This window comes from Nesoenas mayeri, assembly GCF_963082525.1.
Source record: "Nesoenas mayeri genome assembly, chromosome: 2".
Classification (NCBI taxonomy): Eukaryota; Metazoa; Chordata; class Aves; order Columbiformes; family Columbidae; genus Nesoenas; species Nesoenas mayeri.
In genome coordinates this window covers 11,248,860-11,261,860 of record NC_137543.1, presented here as the reverse complement: position 1 = coordinate 11,261,860, position 13,001 = coordinate 11,248,860, and the positions used below count along the sequence as shown (strand labels likewise).

Genomic DNA, 13,001 nt, shown 5'->3' with positions numbered 1-13,001 from the left:
ACTATTAGAAGAAACTAACTTTATACACTTTAAGATAGTACATAAGTACAACTTCTTTGTTTCAGAAATATTTAGTCTCCATTTTTTCCTTCAGTCCCACAATGATTCCATGTAGCAGAAAACAATACTAGGTTTGGTCAGTCAGATATCATTACCCAAACGCAATACTAGAACTTCAGGTTAGTGCAAATAATCCTTCCTGATATACACAAAATAACCAATATTTGTCTAGGTACTACAAACAAAAATGCTTTTTCTAGGTGCTGAAAAAGTAGTGTTAAAGAGTACTCAAAAATAGTAAGTCTGGTACCTAAAGTCCTTTTACAAATCAACCTCACAGCCAGTACTAACACTTCCAGAATTAACCAGAAACAAATTACTAAATATTTCACTAAGACCACCTGATTCAGTAGCAATAGTAAATGAAGATGGGAGCACAACCAGATGACAGATTCTACCAACAGATATGAGTTCATAAGCCACATACACGCATGGAGCAGGACATTGTCAGCCTTTGCCTCACATCTACAACTGTTCACAAGGAACTTGAAATTCAAATTATCATGAGTGAAAGGCAAAAGAATGCACCATTTCACTTGCACCTTTCAATATGCTTAGTCTGTAACGAGTTTCACTGTTTCTACAGTGAAGGTATTCTCTGTGCATCAGGCTTTCACATGACAGAGAAGACAAAATGCCATTTCTAAAAAGAAGAATGCAATCAAAACCACAGGAGATGGGGAACACAAGAGAAAGCGCTGTAACTAAAAATACTTCCAGCTTTACTTAGTCAATTCTAAAACTGCTGATTGATTGTTGCCAGTTTCTGTTAAGCTATGCTGTGTATATAATTGCAATACATATACCTCCAGTAAGCACTGGAATTGCAAATGTTAAACAGCATCTATATGAGAGCCCATTAGCCTCAGCAAATTTTAGACAGTTTGAAACACTCTGCCAGCTGCAGCAGCCAACTTGTGGCACTTGAGAGAACATTCCTGAATCACAGAACGGGGGGAACTGAGGTGAATTTATAAGAGATCCTGAAATTAAAGGCAATCAAATAAGCCCTTCTTACATGTTTCTTCATACACATGAAGAGAAAAAGCAGACTTGTCCATGTTGGGTAGTTAGAGGTGTTAAGTTTCCCACAACCATAAGGAAGAAAATATTAATACTCTTAAGTAAAGATTATCCATAGATTAATATCAAATGAAGATTTACAAGGTAAGCACAGAGGACCGTCCCTTCATTCATAAGTGCTCTTGGTAAATGCAAACATGTGGGAGCAGAAAAGATGTCAAAAAGGTGCATACAAGGGGCCATCATTTACAGCTGGAAATACTCTGAAATAAATCTTACTCTGCTTAATTCATAGATGTATTTCAGGTGCCACAGCTAGTAAGTAGCTCCAATGCTTTATGTTCCCCGGCACTTAACTCTTTCCAATTCAAGCACAGCTTCCTTCACATCCCCAGACCCCTGGGTTCTCATCACTCTGCAGCCATCCTGACAGACTTGGGGGGATTCAGCTGGACCAAAACGATGACCAGGATGACTCTGCATCCCAGTCCTAAGCACAGGAGTTGGCACTGACATTCAAACCTGGTGTGGATTCAGCACATGCATTAACCTGCACTGTGTACCTCACCTGTAGCTTGACAGCTGATAGTCCATGAGATGCAATTGGACAACACTCAAAATGTTTCAGCTTTGGAGATGTATTTTCAAACACTTTAAAAGCCAGTAAGTCTCATCAAATTGATTTATAATACCCTTCAGGGTAGTTAACATTACCTTAAAAGACAGGAGTCATTATTCTTAACTTAAGCCCATCTGAATCAATGATTAAAACTGTCAATGTAATTATAAAAGCACAAGCTTTTAAGAAGTACAGGTGAAGGTGATAACCTTGATGTACACTCAAAAAACAACCCCCAAACAAACCCAACACACAAGCAAACCTGACTGCTTAAAAACCAAATCCGACTTCTTGCATGTAAGGTTTAATTTTGCCTGTCTACTACGGGGTATGCATTAGTTCCATTTATTTCACAGCGAGCAGGCAATAACCAAAAAAAAAAACCCATCAAAGTCAGGGGTGGGGGGGAAGGGTGCTGCAGGCTGTCTATATATGTGTATTCTCCTAGATATACAGCAAGGGGAAAAAAACCTACATTTATATTCAGCGTGCTTAAGCAGCTACACGAATCCAAAGTGGCCCCTACACAGGCTTTTCCAAATGACAGAGCCAATTTCTCTTAGTGTATTACTCAATAATTCAGCAGTTAGCAATAATACTGTAAAGAGACAGTATTTGTAATTCCAGGTGTCTAGTAAGCACCACTAGAAGTCTGGTGACAGACACCTTGAATTATCTTCCCCACATAACTGCCCCTAAGCCATTTTAGCTACTGCATTCTATTAATTTTTCTGCCAAGATCTATAACTACTAAAAGACACAATAAAAAGAGTTTCCATTTTCTCTTTAACATTAAGACCCCTACAAAACTCAGATAAGGGGACAGGACAGTTACGTATGCAAGAACAGAACCCACTAACATCACGTTTCTACAGTCAGTATGGCTCCCGCAGAAAAGGTTTCATATGAAGAGGTATAGAATTCCAGAAGACAATCTCTTCAATAATCCGTCACCTCAGGTGGCCCCAGCCAAACCGCAAACAATGAAGAAAATCTAGAGCACCTGATGACAAGTGGAAGTTGTATAAGAGACAGGATCAAATTCATTTCTTACTTTCATATAATCATGGTACTTTTTGAAAGGGATATTTTAAAATAGATTCTGGAATCGCTTCTTTCCATGGCCCCTACTCTCTGACAGGTAACATACGCAATAAGAGAGTTGACAGTTCAGATAAAAAGCTATCTGCTCTTCTATTGAAAGCTTCCGTTTCAACGATGGAATATTCTCTGTACGTCAAACATAAAACAACATTCCTGTTTCATTGGAGAGCAGTATCTTATTCACGTGGTTTAGGTTTTTGCTGTTAAACTTACCACACAGAACTGAAGGTATGTTTTGCAATGTCTAACAATGCACCTTGCTGAATGAAGACATTTATCCGGTGGAACCTTCTATGTCTGGATTCACATTCCAACCTTGGCAACCTCAGGTTAACTGCTAAATGTCTCCTGTCCAGTACCTCTATCTGCCACAACTTACTACGCAAAATGAGAGTTAATTTACAAGTTTACTTTAAGTCCAAACAGAGCACAAAAAAAGGAAAACAGTTTGTGTAAGTATGAAAAGTTTGATCGAAACAGAGGTGGCAATTTGTAACAACAGAAGCGGTAACGTGAAAGAAGACGGATTATTTGATCAATCTAGAAAATATTTTACTGGTTTCAGGATTAACATACACGCTACTCAATGCTTGTATTTCCACGCTACTTTATCAGAAATTCAGAATGACAGATTTTAAATGTTAGTACGACTCCACCACCACAGCAAAAAGACAGCTGTCATACTGTCACTGACGTGTGGATCCAGGATGCCGATGCATTCGAATAGAAAAAGATAAATGAAAAATCCTTCAAGAAGCTTCATAATGCACAGTCACTTGATTTCTTCGATATCTGAAATGTTTCTGCGACGAAACTTCCCTTATTTTATTACTGTGTGTGATGTGTTATCAGATTAAAAAGTAACAAAATAGAACTGAGTTGCACATGTCCTTAAATTGCACAAGAAAGAATTAAAATACAATTAAAATTTGATTTTATCAGCTATTTAATGAATAGGTTAGAAACAACACCCTCCTGCTACAGCTTCTGAATTCACCTTAACCCTACCTGGAATTACAGTCCTGGCATCACAGAACTGCAGGATGCACCCCAGCTATGCCAAATTCGCAGCGATTTTTGTATTCTGCTTAACTCGCTGCACGTTTGAGAGCGCGCAGACGTCCCTTCAAGAGGTGTCCTCCCCCCTGGTTAACCATTAACACTGTCACTGCATTCCTGCCCGTCCCCAGGTGCCGGGGTCGCCCCACACCGGGCTCCCCGGACGCACCGCCGGCTGCCGCCACACGCCGGCGGAGCCGCCCGCACCAGGGAGCAAGCGGCTCCCCCGCCCCCGACCCGCCGCGGCGAGGGGAAGCGGCCCGGCCGGACGGCGGGGGAAGCCCGGCGGAGGGCGGTTTAGCTCAGCGTGGTTCCCCCAGGCGAGGGAGGCAGCGGCCGCCGCTTCTCCCCCCGCCCCGCGGCCCCGGCGGGCGGGCAGCCCCTCCGGGCACGGCGGCGGGACGCGGAGAAGTTGCTGAGGGGAAGCGCGTCCAGCCCGGGGAGCTGGGGGGAGAGCAACAGATGGGAGCCGGGGCGGCGGGAGCCCCGTCCCCTCAGAGGCTGCCGGGGCCCCGGAGCGGGGGTCGCGCCGCCCGCGCTGAGGGGAACGCGGGGGATGAACCGAGGCGCCCCGCCCGGCCCCCCCACCGGCCGCGCCGCTGACACTCACCGAGCCGCCCTACGGACGGCGATGCGGACGGCAGCCCGAGCCGCCGCCTCCCCCCGCTCGGCCGGAGGCAGCGACAGCAGCGGCGTGGCCGGAGCCCCGCGCAGGGGAGGGCGCGGATGCGACAGCGCCGGAGCCGGGGGGAGGGGGGAGGAGGGGGAGGGGCAGCGAGCCGCACAGCACCACAGGGGACCGGCCGTGCGGGCGGGCGTGCGGTGACCCGGATGTACCGGCGCGGCGGGAGGGGGGTGGGGGGGTGGACGGCCAGCAGGTGACTGCGCAAGCGCGCCAGGCTGCCAGCGCAGTGCGCATGCACCTGCTTCGACTCCCAGTGTCTTAGGCAGGGGCGGGGGAGCGAAAGAGAGGCGGGCGGGCAGGCGGGAGGCGAGCGGGTCCATCCTTAAAGGGGCCGCGGGGCAGCGCGGGAGGGGGCGGCCATCTTCCCGCAGCTCCCCCGCCTCCCACAACAACTCATCAAAGCCACTCACTTAACGTTACGGATCGCTGCTTAAGCCACTTGTGTGATTTTTGATTTTATTTTTTTTTAAGGCCTGACTCAGGGATTTTTAAATGTTTGCTGTAGGCGAAGCGGGGATGGGAAAGAAAATGAGGTTTCTTTGCGAAAAGCGGGGTTGCTGACTGGAAGTCGTGCATAAATTTCTTCACAGGGGGATCACTTTGTAAGATCTAAGCACAAAATAAAAGTTCGCAGTCCCATCCCTTGGTGAGCTCTGAGCTGTCAGACCCCACTGACCCCAGGCGAGCTGCTCCCTGTCCCCCCTAAAATGGAAAATATACACAAAATGTGTTTAAAAGCACAAAAATATATTTTAAGGGCATTTCATGCACTTAATTTTGTACTTTCCTCTTCATGCACACATCCTACTGATGAAGGTTTCACCTTTTTATTGCCCGTATCCAACTGGGATTTGGGTGTTGTGACACTGGGACACCGCACACCCCGAATTATTGCTGCTTGTGGTGTGGATTAATGTGCCAAAGCAGGGTGATAACACAAATACCCTGGTTTGGGGCTTGCTTCGTCAGTCAAATTACACGTATGCACAGAGAGAAAACAAAATAAAAAGTTCTGCTTGTGTTTTTTTGTTTCTTAAAGTAACCTGTAATCTCTACAGCGCCCGTGGTGCCGAAGGGCGGCTCGCACTGTGTTGGGTGACACTGGGGACCCGATGCAGCCCGAGCAGGGCAGGGGCACAGGGACACAGCCGAGACAGAACTCCCCGCAGCCTCGAACAGCGGAGCGTTACCGCTGGCAAAGGCGATTATTCAATCTGAAAGAGGCAATCGGACCATGTGAAAGTCCGACCGCTTCCGCTGCTTCCTCTTCAGGAGCCAAATACCAGTTTGGTAACTGCCAAATGTAAGGGAACACCAAAGTCCCCCCCGACGCACTTTGAGAAAGAACAAAAATGGAAAGGAACTCAGTTTTACTCATATGTCAACATATTTATCTTCTTTTAGTTTGCTATCTGTAGATGTTGACTTAAACTGATAAACTTAGTTCCTTTCGTAACGTGGTAGGATTCAAGACATACGGATTCCCTACACTAATAACTTTAAAGTATTCTAGATAAAGGAGTAGCCTGGGATTTAAAGGAAGCCATTTGTGAGTATAGTTGAGCTGCAAAACCTGCCTGATTAACTCAAAGGAAATCACCGTGCTTTAGCTTTGGTCCTGGGGTAACATTCGGGCAAGACCTGGGCTAGTACATCCCATACCTGTCTGCTGCCTTCACCTACCACGGGAACGGGGAGTGCTCAGAGGCTCCTCGACGTTTGTGTAGATTGCAGCAAACAGCAGATGTCCAAGAAGACATGAAAGAAGATTCCCACAGAAGCAGCTTGGGCAGAATGGCATCTCCTTCCCAAGAGGAATGATTTGTGATGGTCATAACATTATCATCTGCTCGGGGCTTGGCAGGTTGAGGTGGGACAAGGAAAATTTCCTACTGAAACCATAAACAGTTTTATAACAATATTTACTCTTTAGGGCCCTCCAAAATTGTAACGTACCCTTGATTTGGATATCTCATCTTTCAGAACTACAAGTAAGAACACCCAGACGCAGAGCATCACTGATACTTTGACAGCAGCTGCATACTAAGACATCCACATCCCACGTAATAATTGAAGCATAAAAAAATATTGAATGCTGTAGAAAATATTTTATGACTAAAAAACCCATCAATCTTCTATTAGTTCTTCGCTTTTAATTTTTTTAATTGCTCCTTCTAAATAGAAAATTATCTTGCTAGGTTATTATTATAATAAACATAAAAAACAAAATTAGAGATTACATTTGCCAGCTAGTATCATAAAATAAAGGAGTAGTCACAGGACATAACAGCTCTTATGGTCCTAAATGCCTGTGGATGGCTTTGTGTTGCTGCCAGGTAGGTATAACAGACACTAAGGCAAGAAAATGGGTCAGAGAATTTTCACAGAGCAAAGATTAAGCTCCAAATGTACTATTGGATGTATGTGTACTATGGATGTGTGCATATCTACCAGTGACAAGAGATGACTTTATATTATATATAGACAGATAGGTAAATAAAAACACAGAAGCAAACCTGCCCCCAGGTGCCACGCACGGTTAGAATACTTGGGCTACTTTTAAGCTTAATGGTAGCCCAGGGGAGAAAGCCAAAAGGAGAAAAGGGCATCATCCTCTCCCAGTTGTCCTCAGCAGGGACAACAACCTTCTTTGTCTGGGCAGGGAGGTGGAAACACCACTAACTGTTCTGTTACATGGATGAAAATAGAGCGCAAGCATCCGATATACAAAGATTTATTTTTAAAAAGAGGAGATTTCTCGCAGCACCGTTTCAAGAAGGGAGGGGAGAGGCAGCTTTGCAGAGGTCCCTGTCACGCTGCTGTGGTTGATAGCACCTTTCAGTTCAGATAAAGCTGACATCAGGTTTCGCCCTCCCCCTTCCAGACCTCTGCACCTTCTGGAGCGCAGGGCAAGCAGACATGGGGTTGCATGAGCAGTCACATTCACACTGCAGTGTCCTTTAGGGCTTTCGTTTTGGGCAGGACCAATCCTCTGACATAAATGTAGCTCTTTGGAAACATAAACAGTTGCAACAAAATGTGAGTGATCTACACAAATCTTGAAAAGTGCAGACAAAACAAAAAGCCAAGGTCAAACCACTGGGTGCTTCCAAGTGCTGCCAGATCCCGTAATGACAAACAATTACATCGCTTTATACTTGCATGGAGACAGGCACTCGCAAGCTCAAAATGCCTTTCCCCCCCAGAATAAAAAAGGTCATTTTGATATTTAGGTGGCAAGTGGAGAAACCAAAGTGCTTCATGAGCTCATCCTTTTTTACTCTGACAGAGCCGGTGAAAGTCTATTCTCTCCTTGTGCTGTGCCCCGTCACTTCACGTGACTAATTAACTACATTAGTCATCTCCTCTTCTGCCACTACAAAGTCTGAGATTATTTTCTGAGTTTGCTCATCTGTTGATGCAATTGCTCCCTGCAAATGACCCGCTCGGCCTCTTTGGATGGGGAGCCCCAGCGAACATATGCAGCGTGCTCTCAATTAATAAACACTTCTTCAAGTCAAATGATGCACGAGGGCTCAGTGTTGGGCCGTGATCTAAGATAATGGTGATTTTACAATATAAAACTATTTTGTTTTCACATTTTGCTGCTTTTCCGGAACAGTACAGCTCACCCGTATGAGACAAGGAAGCAAAAAGAGGAATAAAGAGCAAATGGCAGGTGTTAAGCCTGCATTAGAAAGAAGACTGTAGACCAGTAAGCATAGGGAAGGTGGAAAGAGGAACTGCAGCTATTTTAACCATATTTTTTCTGTATTGGAAAATAGAAACATATACTAGAGTAGTAGACCTGTTATAGAATAGAGCAGAACATGGTATTAATCACTGAGATCTTTAAGCTGCTTATTAAAGTCTGTGAAATACGTAATTTCTTCAGTGATCACCACATGGCCACCATTGCACTAAGACGTGTTTTCAGGAACTACGATGGTAAAACCTGTACTGCGAACAAATAGGTGAGCTGGCCAGCAAGAGAATCATAGAACAGTTTGGGTTGGAAGGGACCTTCAAAGCTCATCCAGTCCAACCCCCTGCCATGAGCAGGGACATCTTCACCCAGATCAGGTTGCTCAGAGCCCCGTCCAGCCTGGCCTGGGATGTCTCCAGGGATGGGGCATCCACCACCTCTCTGGGCAACCTGGGCCAGTGTTTCACCACCCTCAGTGTAAAAAATTTCCTCCTCATGTCCAGTCTGAATCTCCCCTCCTCTAGTTTGAAACCATCGCCCCTTGTCCTGTCACAACAGGCCCTGCTAAAATTCTGTCCCCATCTTTCTTACTGGCCTCTTTTAAGTACTGAAAGTCCACAATAAGGTCTCACTGGAGCCTCCTCTTCTCCAGGCTGAACAATCCCAGCTCTCTCATCCTGTCCTCACAGCAGAGCTGTTCCAGCTTCTGATCATTTCTGTGGCCTCCTCTGGACCCTCTCCAGCAGGTCTATGTCTGTCCTGTGCTGAGGGCTCCAGAAGAGCCCTGCTAAGCAACTGAGATAATCCTGCATTACCAAGCTCAGGAGGTCACGGCCACAGACTGCGCTTCCATATTTATGGCACTCAGGTGAGGACAAACACGTTACACACCCATTCTTCAGCAGGGATTTGCTCAGCGTAACGGAAAAGCGATGGCCACTTCAGGAGGTCCTGGCTGCTTGAGCGAAAGGCACCTTTGTCCAGCAAAGCTCCTGAATGTCACTGCATTTACTCTGGGTAGCAGTTGGTGCCTTTAGTAAGAGCTTCACTAAGTCAGAGGCAGCTGTGGATCAGGAGGACAATGTAGAGTGGCGGGCGTTTCACTTGACCTCCCATTAGCCCCCAGTCAAACCAGTTTATTAATAAAGCAAACCACCAGGACCACGGTAGGAAATAAACCATATATCTGAACTGGAACTTTCTCAAAAGCCTCTTTCCCGTCCTCCCCTCGAAATGTTTCAGCTCAATCAGCAATGTAATAGTATTCCAGTTAATGGACAGAATCAATGTTTCAGAGAACAGGGAAGGCAATATTTAAGAGGTTTAGATTGTTTCATTAGTCTCTGGAAGAGAACCCAATAATTTTTTTTGTTTGGGGTTGGTTTTTTTTGAGCAAACACAATTGTACTGCCCTGATGGGAACAAATATTCATCGATTGCATTGAGAATTCTGCCCAGCTCAGGAGCATGAGCCTGGTGTTTTACTTTGATCACATCTTTTGTAGTGATGTCATCATTGGAGCCTTTTGTTTATTGTTTATTTTTTTTCCTTTTGCCTCAAAGTGCTTAATTCATTTGTTATTTGGAAGCCTCAGAATAGCATTTGGCTCTTAAGTGATTTTTTGGGCTGTGTCGAGGTGTTGCGAAGGGACATTGTCAAGAGATGGTTTCACTTTGCCTCAGCTGTTTCCTTTGCTACATCAGTCCTTAGTTTCCTCTTCCGATCACAGGGGATGTTGCAATCTTTTGGTGGAGAAATAGGTAAGTTCATTGAAGCACGTCAGGGAAAGGCTCTGGAGAGCATCAGTCCCAGGGGCTCCTTTCAGAATTCAGTGAACAAACACAAACTTCACAAAACAACAGTGTTGGGCATTGCTGGGCGAGATGTGAGCAAGGACCAGCATCTGAGGCTGCATCCCACAGCACGTGTTCCTCCATCTCGCATGGCACCCACGTGCCGCCCTGTCTCACCACCACTCTGCCCTTGCACCACTGGTTCGGTTTGAAAGGATCTGCCTGTTTATTCCCATCTGAAAAGCAGAATGCAATTTAGCTGATCACAACCCGGATGAGTTTTGCAACACTGATTTGAACTACTGTAAATGAAATTAATCTTCGTTCGTGGTCTAAGGTGATGCTGAGTACAAGGCTACTGAATAATGGGAGGAGAAAAGATTATGATGAAGTTATTGGCCCACGAACTCTACGTTCCTCTTTAAAATAACACTTATGATACAGTCATCTGCTGTACCCATCATACTGCTACCTTCATGCAATTCCATCAATATGCTCCAAAGAGCAGCAGACATTACAATCATTTTAGTGTAGCTGGTTGCTGAATGCAGAGAACTTTGAATAAACCCTTTTTCCATCAGTACATACATTTTCTTGTAGACCATCCAGTGACTTCATCTGAAGTGGGTAGGTACCACTATTTTTCTGTGGGATAAGAAATTCCCAGTCACCCATCACCTGCATGGTACGTATATTTGGGTTCTAAAGTCTTTGAGACTCATCATTTTAAGAAGCCTTGAAGGAGAGAAACAGAGCCCTTACTGCTCACATAAGCAAAAGTCTAACTGCAAAGCAGAGTTTGCTGGCAGAGGAAATGGAAAGCCAGGGCTTTTTCCCCATGCCGTAATCTGTGAGGGACAGAGTGGGTGCAGATGAAGGCTGCCATAAAACAAGACACATAGATTTGCACTTACACGCTTCCTCTGCTGAGCAACTGCAACACTGCGCACCAGGCGCCTTGTTCTTCCTTTTTCCTGAGCGTGAATATGGCACCTAGGACTAAATCTAGCACCAGATGCAGCTGTTTAATATTCAGTTAGAAGGAAAAAGGAGTAAAGCTGACACTGCACGTTGCAATTACTTAAACTTATTCCAAACCTACCCAACTGATGAAAGTATAATATTTTTTATGTCCAGCTGATAAATCCCACGCAGGAGCTCGGAAACATTCTGTGCCTGTTTATACTGATCTGGATACAGTCCCATTTGAGACATCTGGGTTCCTGAAGTCAGAGCTTAGGTGCATGTTCTGTTAATGATCGGACTAGAAAAAGCAGCTTCCCGCCATGACCACGCATCACAAAACAGTGGGTTTTTTTAAATACATGGTCATTATCCTAAATGATTCCTGTCTTAGGCAGTGAATAAGCTTAAAAGTGGAAAGAAGCAAAATAGTCTTCTCTTGTGAGGTACCAGGCTGCAACTCAGAGAAGCTTAGACCATGTTTCTGGCCTTGGACTTCTTGTATGAAGCAACATGTTTAGGTAGCCTGTCAATGCTATGTCCCATTCTGATAATTTCTAAATGTCTAAAGTGACACTGTTAAACTTCAATAACTTCATACATAAAAAAACTAAGTTGGAAAGACTCTTATGGTGCTTTACAGTAAAACTGGTGCAATTCCTGCTCCAAGCAACTCGCAGTCTAAGTTCTAGATGAGAGGAAAACACAAATACTGAGACCAGTTGTACACACTGGTTTTCTGCCACTGTGGTGAGGTGTCTCCGCATGGCAAAATACAACATCCTACAGCACTCACCAAGCTGGTCCTAAACCAACTAACCCGAGTACAAAAGATGGAGCAGTACAGCATCTCTACTTTTAGAAGGGCGTTTTACGATAGGACAAGGCATAATGGTTTTAAACTAGAAGAGAGGAGATTCAGGCTGGACATGAGGAATAAACTTTTGACAATGAGGGTGGTGAAACACCAGCCCAGGTCACCCAGAGAGGTGGTAGATGCCCCATCCCTGGAGACATCCCAGGCCAGGCTGGACGGGGCTCTGAGCAACCTGATCTGGGTGAGGATGTCCCTGCTCATTGCAGGGGGTTGGACTGGATGAGCTTTGAAGGTCCCTTCAAACCCAACCTGTTCTATGACTCGATGTGCTTCCGAGCAAGGCTCATCACTCAGAGCCCATGAGCCCCTGGCCTGTGCCGGGCAGCAGTTCTCCCTGTCCCAGGACCTACCGCCTGCTGTCCCCTGGGAATCTGGTTTATGATGCAGGACAGCAAACAGCACGTGTGTACCGCCCAGTCACCCTGCACGTGTCATCTCATGCCCGGCTGGTGAGATGTAAGAGAGAGACTGGGGGGAGCTGCAGTGGGGGCACTGGGGACACGGCAGAAGAGCTGGGAACACAGAGGAGCCCGGAGGTTTCACAACGAGAAAGCTCCAGTGGGAAACGCAGGGTTCACAGAACCCAACTCAGGAGAAAATCAGGATTCCTTTCTTACACTGTTCACAGGACTCTTTATTTTTAAATTATATCTTCTTCTATTCCAAGAAAAGGCAAATGGTACCTGTTTCTTCGTGCTCCCATTATGTTGCAGTTCAATTTTCCTTTAAAAGGATGGTAGGGGCAGATGTAGAGAATACAACATTTCTATGGTTTGCTCAAAGACCGGCTTACGCAGGCAGGGATGTGAAAGGGCCTGGGGACCCACATGGGAGCAGAGAGAAACATAAGGGCAGCGAGACAGTCGTAAGTCTGCCCGCTTCTAAGTGGTTTTAATGGGGTCACTTGCGTCCTGAGGCACAACACGCTGTTGTGCGGATGACAGACTCCGGCCCCGAGCATGTGAAAGGTTTTGCAGATGAGTGTGACACGCTTTGGGTTTGGCGCGGAGGGGATGCGCTCAGAGCACCCGCACACAACCAGATGGCAAACAGGGGACACGCGTCCCTGCTGCAAGACCGAGGGGCTACACGGAATGAGGCAGAGAGGGGG

The 13,001-nt window shown here is 45.8% G+C and overlaps 1 protein-coding gene across 1 annotated transcript in view; it reads right to left on the bottom strand.

The window, feature by feature from the left end:
- The window catches only part of CYRIB (CYFIP related Rac1 interactor B), a 78,393-nt gene extending 73,147 nt beyond the window's left edge, over positions 1-5,246 (bottom strand). The window contains exon 1 of the mRNA XM_080339336.1: positions 4,476-5,246. The gene's annotated coding sequence lies outside the window, so the exon portion shown is untranslated. The remainder of the gene's footprint in view (positions 1-4,475) is intronic.
- Between the last annotated feature and the right edge of the window lie 7,755 nt (positions 5,247-13,001).